This window comes from Glandiceps talaboti, chromosome 3, assembly GCF_964340395.1.
Source record: "Glandiceps talaboti chromosome 3, keGlaTala1.1, whole genome shotgun sequence".
Classification (NCBI taxonomy): Eukaryota; Metazoa; Hemichordata; class Enteropneusta; family Spengelidae; genus Glandiceps; species Glandiceps talaboti.
In genome coordinates, this window is record NC_135551.1 from 14,784,369 (window position 1) to 14,797,557 (window position 13,189).

At 36.3% G+C, this 13,189-nt stretch overlaps 1 long non-coding RNA gene across 1 annotated transcript; it reads left to right on the forward strand.

Moving 5' to 3' along the window:
- The first annotated feature begins 597 nt into the window (after positions 1–597).
- Positions 598–6,163, forward strand: LOC144433442 (uncharacterized). The gene is made up of 4 exons (XR_013480767.1): positions 598–648; positions 1,743–1,811; positions 5,084–5,288; positions 5,998–6,163. It is a non-coding gene; the product is annotated as an uncharacterized LOC144433442 (long non-coding RNA).
- Positions 6,164–13,189: the final 7,026 nt, after the last annotated feature.

Below are 13,189 nucleotides of genomic sequence, written 5' to 3' on the forward strand. Positions count from 1 at the left end.
TAAAATCAACCATAAAGATCTCCGATATAATGTTAGTAATAAATTTCCGCGTGTTAGAGTCAATTTATGACAGCATACGCTCCCTGGTAAACGGAACACAAATATTACAAATGCGTATTGAATCATTGAATGATACCATACTGACGGCACTTTGTTGACCTGTCAAACAAACCCCAACGACTTTGATAACACAAAAAAGTTAGAACGTTGAGGCTCCTACTTGAGTACGGAGTCACATATATTTGGTCGGTATGACGCCGATCCAAGTGGTTTCAGATTTGCGAGCAATGTATTGGAATAACTAACCAGGTTGTCAACCTTCGTTAACTGACAAGCCAGCATAGTAGTGTACGTGTGTAATAAACACACATTGTTCATCTTACACATACTAACTTGCTAACATACCGGTACTATAATGATTAATGGTTTACAATGGCATGTAATTTTTACCAATATGAGATATTTTTCCATAAATGTATTACTTACATAGCTACGCATTCAAATTTTACTAGCACGAAGGTGGAGCTGTCGTCACGCAAATAGAGTGTATATAACGGGAGTAATTCATTTCATCTTATTCATAACAAAGTCCGTCAAGAAGATCATCGTCAACTATTGAAGAAGAGAAAAGTATACTCGTTATTTCAGGTATGTTATCTCTGGTTTATGTGCTATCGCCAGACACCTGATCCTGTATATGTTGTCAATGAGTTTGTCTTTCATTTTTTGTGAAGTTTTTATATTGACAAAATACTTGTTTGACGTATATGATTAGTATAATTATTTCAGAGTTTGCAATTCATGCAATATATATCATGAACATTATCTCGATTAGATTTGACAGAAAGTTGTACATTTGTATGTAACGGAAACCACTTGAGTTGAGAGAAATCGTCATCTGGCTCAACAAAAATATTTTCGAGATTAGTATGTTTTGATATAGTTAGGCTATCTTAAGAATACAAACCTCAAATTTAAGACAATATTTACATGTTTGATGTAGTTTTAGTTGTGATGTTTAATATTCAAAAATAGCAAGTTTTGATAATTAGGCAATTATTTTACAATACAAGCTTTAAATTTCGGATAATTTAGTACTAACATGCATTGATGGTAAAGAAGTGCATATGTCCTTTAAAGCATGTTGACGTAGCTCATAATCTTAATGATTCGTTTGCATAATTAATTTAACAAAGGCAACCGTTTTACAAATAGAAAAGAAAACTGGACTTAAGAGTTAATATATTTGTTACTACCGTTTCATGCTTTTGCAAAAAGACATGGCATGGAACTTATGAAATCAGAAGCGCTTCTCTTTTTAATAGTATACCCGGGGTATTGGCATAAATACAATAATTCTAGAGGTCATATATAGCCAATGACGGTTTCAATTAAACGTTTAGTTTGGTTATAGTCTGTAAGTAGGTAGGAGTCGGCTCATTATAACATGACGCTCATTATGCTAGATGACTTTGATGACGATGTCACACGCTAACAGAGCTGATAGAGTGCCTGGTTAATTGTTGTTTTATAGTGTATTACTGATTTTATATCCTGATATTGGACTGTGATATTATGAATATTCCAGGGGAAATCTGTCTCTGTAGCTTTGAAAATAATTATGTTTAGTGGACTGTATTTGAGAATATATTAACTTGGTATACATTGGTAAGCGTCGAGATTCTAAAAATTAGCACTATAAGTTTTATTATCTAACTCAGTGTCGTTTCATATAATTCTAGAATCAATCATGAAGACTCTGTATGTTCTGCTTGCATTATGTGTCGTCGTTGCGGTTGCAGAGAGTGCAGGTAAGGACTCACGTTGTTGAAACTAATACATTGTCAATTGCTCAGGAGATAATACTGTCTGCTTATGTGTTTTTTTCCAAGGGATGGATTCTTCATACAGAATCTAGTAATAAGGAAATTACAGAAACATAATTTCCATACGAAGCTTTCAATTACAAAGTCCCCGTTTTATCTTTGACATTACCCAAAATGAACACCAATGTGATAGCTGTGTTAGGGCTAACGTGCAGCGGCTCGGAAGATTGTGTATGATTAGTTCGCTCCTAATTAGTATTTTTTCATGTGTGCGTTGTAGAAAAAATGTACAGTTTTGTCGATATTTATCTATTGCCTATCCAGCTATATTGTTACTATACACGCCATCATTTGACTGTTGCTATGGGCGTGGTCTTCGTGCTAGGCATATATGCTTACATTTGTGTAATGTTTATTCACTTGCTTATTAAATTCCTGTTGTTATCCTTGCAATATACGCCATCATTTGACTGTTGCTATTGGCCTAGTCCTGTTGCCAGGGATATTTGCATACAGTTTTGAATATTTACTCACTTGCGAACCAGATGTTATTATTTTGGGAAAATATACTGGCATTCTATTATTGCCAAGGGCGTGGCCGTGGTTGCCAGGACCAATTAGTCTCTTGAGATATAAGTTTTTGACATTCACATTTTTAAACTCAATTTGAATATTGCTGATGACACATGCTTGATATTTTTCATCTACATAGTAACTACCAGCCCCATCTGCATAGTAGCTTTGGAATTAAAGATCTTTGACGAAAAAGTCTCATTTTTAGACCTAATATTCCTGATGTTCCTATTTTGGTTATTTAACATAATCATTTAAGTCAAATATTTAGAACAGTTTTCTACTTACTATGTCAAATATTTATGGTTATTACTTGTTTCCACTCAATAAAATAATTTGTCTTTCATTTTTGTTTCCTCTTTTTCCTTTTTAATAGGCCTGGTTAGGAATAAAAATTTAAAGTTACATAACGGATGTTATCACTTAATTCTAAAACTTGATAACCCCCAACCCCCAACCCCCACATATTCAATATTCACATGACAGGTATGTTTTGATTGTGACTCAATGTGGACTGCTTGAAGATCTCGGGTTAGCACTATCATAAATATAATTATTGACTACACAGGGTAAATATATTCCAAAAGGAGTTTAATAGCATCTTGACAGTGAAAGGTAGGGGGAAGCTTGAGAAGGGAATATATACATCTCTTACGAGGGGTCCTAGAGGGTCTCCCCATAGAAGCCAAGGAGGTGTTTAACTCTGAAAAATCAATTGTGAGACTATTCGGACATTTTCAGAAAATAATTTCAAAGGTTTACAAGACAGCACCAACATGTAAAAAGCAACTACATAGGGTTAAATATTTTTTGAATATAGTTTGATAGCATCTTGATAGCCAATATTTAGACTATTCAGACCATTTGATGCAATAACTTGAATCCATGCTTTACAAGACAGCACCATCAAGTATCAGAAACTATTCTTTATAACTCACACAAGGTTGAAATATGTTCTTAAATGACATCATTATATACATGTAGTAAAGGTCAGCACATCTAATGGTAGTATCATTGGTAGGGGAGATTTGGAGTTTAAGGCAATTTTAGACTATCTAGGCAACCATTTCACATCTTTAAAAGACAATATCATCTCAAATTAGAATAGGTTGAAAATATTCAAGAAAACTTTAATACTATTATGACAGTAAAAATGTTGTTGGTTCATCTGATTGTTGGTTGAATGCATGAGTGACCTCTGGGGTGAAGGGGTCCTAGGGGTTTTTGCCCCGGCTGATCTGTAGTTGTTTATTTCTATTAAGGCAATGTTTAGGTAATTCATGGCTTTTCAGGTAATATTTTCAAGCTTCGAAAAGCTGACGTACGTGTAAATGTAAGTTTTATATGAGTTTCCCTAACATAAAAGAGGCCCGTAACATTGGTATATGGGCATTAATATTGCATGTATATAGTAAAGTCATTGGTATGTTAGAGAACTTTAGGTGGTCATACTGAGTGTATAATAGAAATTGGACGCTGATGAGATGTGGTGATTTGTAGTGTCAGTAGACACTACAAACTATTACTACTGTAAAAGTTAAACTCCAAAAGATTTTCAAATGATTGTGGATCCTTAATGTTTCATTCATGTATCATTCCTACCTTGATGTCGTACGACATCTTGAACTTTTTAACATACATTCATTCAACAGATATTAACAGTTACGTGCAGACCGTCATTTTGACGTAGCATCGTCTGATATAGAACGCCTGGGTTGCTTCGAGGCACATGACTATGACACTACGCGCATCTAAACCTCTCTATTACTAAATAATATTACCAGAGTATGCCCGGCCCCTACCCAGGCCGCAGCCGGTAATCATGATGTCGATTTTCTTCAGTGCTTCAAGACTTGACATGTTTGTGTAGATCTGCAATGTTTAGTGTTACTACACTGTAGTAGTAGAAGTTAATGAAGCAGAATATCAAGGGTGGGTAATACTTCCATGAAGGAATGGAGATTGCTAGGCTGAGTGCAGTGCAAAGTTACTTATGGGCGGCGTCATCAGAATGTCATTCATACTCTATCAAATCAAACACAACCTTGCGAGAACAGCTTTGTAAAGTCCTTATTTAGATATCATAATATATCATTTACAATATTTTCTAAGTATTTCATCTAACTTGACGAGTATATCTCGAAAATGTTAGCTGTGACTTCCATATCAATATTAGGTATTGTATATAGTCCCAACCCAACTAAACCCTCCAACCCTACCCCTCCCACAACCCCCACCCATATTGTCTATGATAATACCATGGTAACCTGCAAATGTTGTGACAAATATATTCCAGGAATATGTGATCAATACTGCTTGCAAATAAAATGACTAATTTACATAATTTTTGTTATTTACTAATTAGGTACTGTACTATACCGTCGTTGTCTAATCAGGTGTTGAATATAGTTTAGTGCGTTTTCGGTACACTCATTAGGTCTTCCACAAACCTATGTAACTACAGTAAGTTGATATACTACCAAAAAGCAATTGGCAACCAGTACTGATCACAGGCGCGCGGTATGCCTCTATTTCTATCAACAACTTTGAGACGAGCACATTACACAACATAGATCATACATGTCATGTCTTAATCGTTTGGCGAAGTTGAAATAAAGAAGTTTATATGAAAAAATTAGGGACAGTGATTTTATATTCAATATAATTATTCTTTACTCTTCCAGTAACTTTGGAAGATGCGACCTTAGACGTTGTTATTTCCTTGGTACCTGACAAAAAATTAACCGAAGTCTGGATCAACAATTTGATTTATGGCCTGGATGTTACCGCAACATATTGTGATTGTTGTATAGCGACCAACTGCATACCATGCGCGTGTCCTGCAGGCTGTCCCAATCTTCAAGGATGTTGAAAATAAACACTCGGAAGGTCAGTATTTGTATCACACTATATCACATCACATTACAACACGTCACATATGATATGATATGATATGATATGATATGATATGATATGATATGATATGATATGATATGATATGGTATGATATGATGATATGACATGATATGATATATATCACATATCATATCATATCATATCATATCATATTACATCACATCATATATCATATCATATCATTTAATATCATATCATATCATATCATATCACATGACTTCACCTCATACATACCACACCATGCCACGTTACAAGACATGACATATCATATTACGATACATATCATGTGACATATTATTGCCTAACATCAAAAAACAACTCACATCACATGACATCATATAACATCGCATTGCATCACATCATGTGATATGATACGGCATCACATCAAATCGCATATCATATCACATCCCACCATATATCATATCATCATCACACAATACCGCTTGTATTTCAATCTTAGTCATGTCAACATATTGTTGTTAGCACAATATTTGTTTGAAGAATCACGATGTTGAATAAATAACAAACAAATGGTTTTGCAATTATCTCATTTGTATCATTCTCTTGTGCTTCAGAATAGCTGTCATCAAAGTATGTAGAGTGTAGTTAAGAAAGATATCTAGATTCGCAGATGTAAAAAGTATTGTAAAGTTGCTCGGACTCTATGTTCACTCTCTTGCAGGTCACCAATTGAATATAACACGTGGTTTTAGAAGATACTGTTAGATGCCAACGTTAAAATGGCAGTTTGTTTAGTATTATATCAAATAAATATCATATTGTACTTATTATGTCTATCAAATAAATATCACACTGTACTTGTTATGTCTATCTAATAAATATCGATCTCGTCAATGAATAATATATCTTGTTAATGGATATGACTTATTGTAAATTAATGCGAAAAAGTGTTTGTTCTTAATTCCTGTGTTAACAAATATATGAAAATTTGTGCCTGTATACCCACGTATAACTGCTTGTACGTAACCTGGGATGTCATCATAATAACCATGTTACTTCGTTCAACTATCCTCGAAGCACTTAGGATTACTTTGGTCTACATCAATGATAACACCCTGACCCTTGGTAATAGTGCCCTCATACCAGGTCATAAACCATACAGCTGTGTTCACTTGAACACACTCGTGCCTCAAGTTATACTCCCTAAAATCACAATCTTGATAGTCCCATACGGAATAGTTTTTGAGTTGTCACTACACAAGGAATTAACCATTGACTGATGATATACAGAAGTCTGACTGGAGATCCAGCGAAGTTGTTGTCAGATGACTTGGGTGAAAATTAATGCCATCATAACAGACAGTTTCGAATGTATTCTCACTATTACAGATTCATAAAAGCGTTACTCACAATAACTACTTTAAGAGCATAATATCAAGTGGTGCCCGTGTTTCTTCGTAATTCTTAGGGACAGGTCAGTTTCCTGGGGGTGCACGTGGATTCTTAAATCGGGCCGACAAAAAGTCATTGACCCCCATATATAATATTCACATGACATTTATTTTTTGGTCGTGACTCAGTGTGGACTGTCTGACTGTCTTGCAACTACTTTATAAGATCCTGGGTTAGTCCTGAGTTTAATAGCATCTTGACAGTTATAGATAGGGAGAAAGCTTGAGAAGGGAATATGTACATCTCTTATGGAGGGGGGTCTTAAGGGGTGTCCCCTATAGACGCCCGGGGTTTTTTAACTCTGTAAAGTCAATTTTGAGACTATTCAGACATTTTCAGAAAATAATTTCCAAGCTTTACAAGACATCACGAACATGTAAAAAGCAACTACTTAGGGTTGGCCTTTGATACTTTGATAGTACCTTCACAGTAAGAGGGGAAGAGCCTGAGACTGGGATATGTTCATCTCATATGGGGCGTCCCTGGGGGTCTCGCTCTAGAAGCCCTGGAGGAGTTGTACTCTTAAAGCTAATATTTAGACTATTCAGACATCTAATGGTAGTTTCATTGGTAGGGGGATTTGTAGTTTAAGGAAGTTTCAGACCATCTTGGCAAACACGTCACATCGTTAAAAGACAATATCATCTCAAATTAGAATAGGGTGAAAATATTTAAGAAAACTTTAATACCATTATGACAGTAAAAAATGTTGTTGGTGTATCTGATTGTTGGTTGAATGCATGAGTGTCCTCTGGGGTTAGGGAATCCTTGGGATTTCCCCTGGCAGATCTGCTGTTTTTTGTTTCTATTAAGGCAATGTTTAGGTTATTCATAGCATTTGAGGTAATATTCCCATCAAGCTTGTGTCAAAAATAGAAAGTGTATTCATTCCTTCTGACAAGTTTATACTGACGAGTAGAACAATTTAGATTAACTTATTTTAATTTTATAAACTATCTAGACGAAGAGTACCATTACGAAACCTTCAAATTCACTTTGCCTCGAAGTTCAATATAAGTGAAGCATTGATTGTGAAACAGCCAAGCATTTACATGACATGTTCTGTATAACTAGTGTTGTAGCTAGGTAATACAATCATGTATATGTATATGTATATGTATATGTATATGTAGTAATGTTTGAACTAATAAGTAATATTAAAGAATTTATGTAAGAAACAGGGACAAGAACAAATATTTACGATTCTACGATTCTAGGACAACTGCCCACCGGACAACTGCCCCCCCCCCCGGACAAATGCCCCCGAAGGACAATTGCCCCCCCCCCCCCCCCGGACAACTGCCCCCGAAGGACAACTGCCCCCGGACTACATTTGTCCCAGAATGTATATCGCAAAGTTGTATCAGAAGGACTTCAAACCTTGTACCAATCCGATGCCGATTTCGCCCTGTCTATTCGCATGTTGCGCACCATTGTGTATGTGCCTGAAGATGAAGTCCGCAGCCAGAATCCATGCAATAGTACAAGATTTTGAAAATCGTCACGTGCTAGATTTTCTTTGGGGAATATCCCACAATTTACAGTTTTAAACACTGGCTGGTCATGATAAACCGAGCCGAGTCACCATTTACTGTCACCAAAGTCTTTACGAGAATGTACATTCTGAGTCTCAATATTTTTTCTACTTTTGACTCGTTTTCTATCTTGTTACCTGTATATTTTGTATTGAACTGATAATAAATAAATCTTTTCCAGTAAAAAAAATGACTTCGTGTTTGTGTTTAGTGAGTATCATGTACGCAAATTGCGGCGATAAATTGCCGACGGTCGCTTTTTAATGAATGACAAACCCGTACATCTATAATACTAGTTTTTTTTCGTTCGGGGGCAGTAGTCCTTCGGGGGCAGTTGTCCGGGGGGCAGTTGTCCTGTTACCAATATTTACATGTACTACATTTCAGACAAGGCTATATTCCATTGTAGAAAAGGATTGTTTTCTTCTTTTCTTCCATCACATTCCAAAACACAATGACCCTCTCTACCCCCCCCCCCTCACTATCCACAATGTTCAAAACAGCATGACCCCCTACTGCCAATTTCAAGACCAGAGTGACCCCCTGCAAATCCACCGCCCCTCCCCCGATCAAAGAAACTGACCGGTCCCTTATATGTGAGCCCTTAAAGTTTTCCATGTCAAATTCTCATAATAGTATCAACATGTCTAGAGGTGAGGTATAAGACAGGTTATGTACACGGTATACTGAAACAAGATTTCCAATGATTAACTGAGAAATAAAGGGGAACGTATATGTGTGGCTTCTTGGTGATATTAACTTACGCACACGCAACTGCATTACACTCAGTTCACTCTTTATCATTCTGTACATGTACTGAGATTACTTGGACACCACAGGTATTACTCAATCACATCGAGGTATATGGTTTGCCAGGCTACTTCCCACATCAAGACCCGAACATTTCTCAGCTCATTTTTTTCTGGGCTTTATTATTATTTATGCCGCTTTTACAAAAAGTTGACACTATTCTTAGACTATGAAGTCATATTGTCTTCAATACGATTGGATAAAAGTTGAATGATGAAGTCATCCTACTCATTAACATAATTAACTTGAAAGTGTTTGAACGCCACTGGAACTAATCCAACAGACATTTAAAGTATGCCACATGTATACAACTAGTAATACAATACAAGTATAAAACCCTGACAGTACAAATTGTCTATTCTCTCCTTGCTAAGTTATACTTACAAGTGAAGTTATGAATTCCGTACAAGAACAAACTTATTCACATGCACACATAAACATACATATGCGCGCGCACGCACGCTCGATCGCTCGCACGCAGGTACGCGCGCGCGCACACACACACACACATCGGAAGTTGCCTTAAAACCGCTTCTTACCGCTTTTATCTTTACGTTAGCGACAACACAAGTGAAACTAATGGGTCTCCAATTAACAGAGAGATATGTCTGGCCCTTTTGAAAACAGGGACTACATTTACATGTCTCCAGTGCTAGGGAACATGACCCTCAAAAGAAATACTTTATAAATATGCAGTAACAGCCGCAAGTTTTTATCTGATCTTCAAGCCTTATGTGGATTAAAGTTCTTACCTTTATATTATAATTGGTGGCAAGGTTGGAGCCCTGGGTCCTTGGCATCTGGTATATAAATCAGTTTCACAAGGACATACAGATAAAAATTGGATATGGAGAGTCTCCGCCTTCTCTTTAGGGTCTGTTTATTCATTTCCAGTCTCTTTGAGCAGATATACATACGCCATTATGATATAATTTCTTATTTTTCAAGAATTTGCAAAACTTTCTCTCATATCACTGAAAGTGTTGTCTAAGTTTACTGATATGATGTCTTCAATATGACTCCTATAAGCCCTTCCCCGATACTTCATGACTTCTCTCCGAATGCTCTGTCCCTTCGGCCTTCGTTGTGGTCTGTAATGTACGCCGTGACGGGGCGCCCTCACACAGCGGTCAACCCCTTTCAAGAGCGGGTAGTTGAAGGCGAACACAAACAACACATAGTACAAACACATACGCAATCACTAAATAAAGTGAACGCATATTTTATTCACAGACCAAGCAAGTTCAGCTCCTAATATATAATTGTCCCAATTTCTTGTTCAATTTGCCAATATTGTATCGTATACGTTACACCAAATAACTTATGAGTATATCCCTTTAGGGAATGGTACGGTCAGCATTCGACTGAAGCCTGAAAGTACAAGCCCCCCAAATATGATGCACGGAGTGATGTGTCACGTCTTTATATGACAAAGTCATTGAACTTTGAATTTTGAATTTTGTTACAGCTGTTTTATTTAAGCCAAAGCCTATACAAATTCAGTGAATAACAAACAATGAAAAAGGGCACAAAGTTGAAAATATATGCCAGCTCACACAGCAATCTAAAGTCTTTTATTTAATCATCGCGGTCATAGTGGTCTTTTTTTCAACTTTACTGAACCTAACGAGGATGACAAAAGTGGGCAGCAAAGTTTACACGCTGCCTTGATAAACACAGTCACATGCCATGAAATTTATTCTACGGTATCAATTGTAAGGTATGTAAGGATCTATTTTAAGACACTTTCTTTTGTGATATGCTATTTGAGAAATGCGTCAGTCCGACCTCTGTTAGTTTATTTGCCAGTGTCTTTTGTTGCCGGTAACTTCGGTTCTGTGAGGTCACACAAATAAGTCTGGCTAATCTGGTTAAAAAGTCCAAAAGTGTGTATAACAGCAGTCTGAGATTATATTGATGATTTTTTAAAATAAAAAAGTATTAAGCATTGAATATATTATTAACTACATGTACAACACGAGATTTTTACTTAAGTTTCAACCAATTATACGATCGTTTGAGTAATTAGTACTAAGTTAATGTCAGTATATTGATAATGAATATGTAAATAAAATGACTAATAATTGTCATGGTATGAATATAATGATTACCAAACTATATACGTAATAAATAAGTCTTCATTTTTTAAAAATCGTTTGTCAGCTGTTCAACATTATCCTAAATTACCCAAACTACTGCTGTTTACAAGCATCGCTTTTAAAATCATTCATGTACAAAATATATTTTCTATCAAATATTATGTTAGTCAGACTCTGATGATAAATGATAAATTTGTGACACAGTTGCATTAGTCGGGAATGTGAAAGAAATTAATCGGCATATTCTTATTGACTTTAAGGCCATGTTCTAACAAACTTAGCAAAGACATCTTCAGTAATATGTTGCACTCTCTTAAGTTTATGGCGACACGTCTATATTTAATAATACATATTCATCAACATTTGTCTTTCTTACTTTTGCGGTGTCATATATATGTCTTGACTTCTAGGCTCAAGACTTTGATAACTGTCACCATTTTTGGGATCATTGAGTGAAGTGTAAACAGGAGTCTCCACAGGTCCTACACGTTGATAATTATCTTCAGTTTTGATATTAGCGTGTGAGTCTTGGAGTTTGTTTTCATCAACACCATCTACTTCATTTCGATCATCAGTCTGCCGTCGATATCTCAAGATATAAACAATGACAATGATGGCCATACCAACTCCGACCAAGAGTCCTAGGAGTACGCCACCAACGACTACACCAGCCATACCTGACGGTGAGAACTGATTAGTTGCTGTTTTGCGGCACCTCTCAAATTCAGCTACTACATCTCTTTCTGTAGGTCCATCTATACCATCACTAGTTGTTTGAACCTCGGCCGTACAATTGTATTCTTTCGTTTTGAGACTTGTCAGTTGTGTAGTGTTGATTCCATTATTATTAGATGTCGTTTTCGTGGTGACTGTTGTCATGGGTTGTGGTACAATGACGAGTATCACTGAAGCTGTAGACGTTCCCATAGCATTAGTAGCGTTACAAGTGACCGTATATTCACCATTATCATCCATTAAAAATCTCGTCATTGATAGTGATTTGTTGTCATTGGAAAGATGTATATTACCACTCTCTAATGTAAATCTAGGAATATCTGGTAAAGTCCACTTGTACTTCTCCACTGCTGGGTTTGCTTCTGTATCACATGTGAAAGTGATGAGAGCATCTTCCTCTGAGACGGTTTGAGAAGAAGACATGATTTGTATACTTGGCTTATATAGAACGTTGAATGGTCCAAGTTGACATGTTTTGTTGGATTGAAATGTTGGGTGAAAACTTGAACAAGAAAATGACGCTTGAGATTCTTCTTTAGTTGGTGTCCATAAATATTGAATAAAACGATAGCCATTGCTTCCCTGAATTCCCTTTTTTGTCTCTTCTATATGACGTGTTACATTCCCTACCTTATACCATTGTAGTGTTATTTGTGGTACACCAGTTGGGTCTGTTGAACATGTTAAATAAACATGTTCACCTTCAGTAACGTTCAAGTCATTCGGCCCATCGTAACCAATCGAGCATTGAAGATTGCCAGTCTCAGGGTAAACGGTATTTCGTACGTGAGCTGTATCTGATTTTATTACTATAGCAGGAGTAGTCGATTCAGGACTTCTCACAACACAGATATACTCTCCATTATCAAATTCAACGTGTGAAACATCGGCTTGAATCTGTAGATTGTATGTAGATTAATACTGTACTGATATCGACCCATTGACAGAATAACGATCGTCAGTATAATTAGTGAAGACATAGATAGCATTTGCTTTACTTATCGCAGTTCCATCCTTGTACCAAACGACCGTCTGACTTGATTGTAGGTTTTTAACGGTGCACCTTAAAGTGAGAGTTATTTGGCTGGTGTTATCATACTTGAATTTGTGACTCTGATCTGAAGGTTGTACGTAGAAGGACGGTTCCAGGCCACCACATAATACAATCGTTAATAGGGAGCTGATGAGGTTCGTCAACAGTAAGAACTTGTACATCGTGGTTGAGATTAACATATAAAAATTAGAGACAGTAAATGTGTTTGTCCACTGACGGAAATATAAT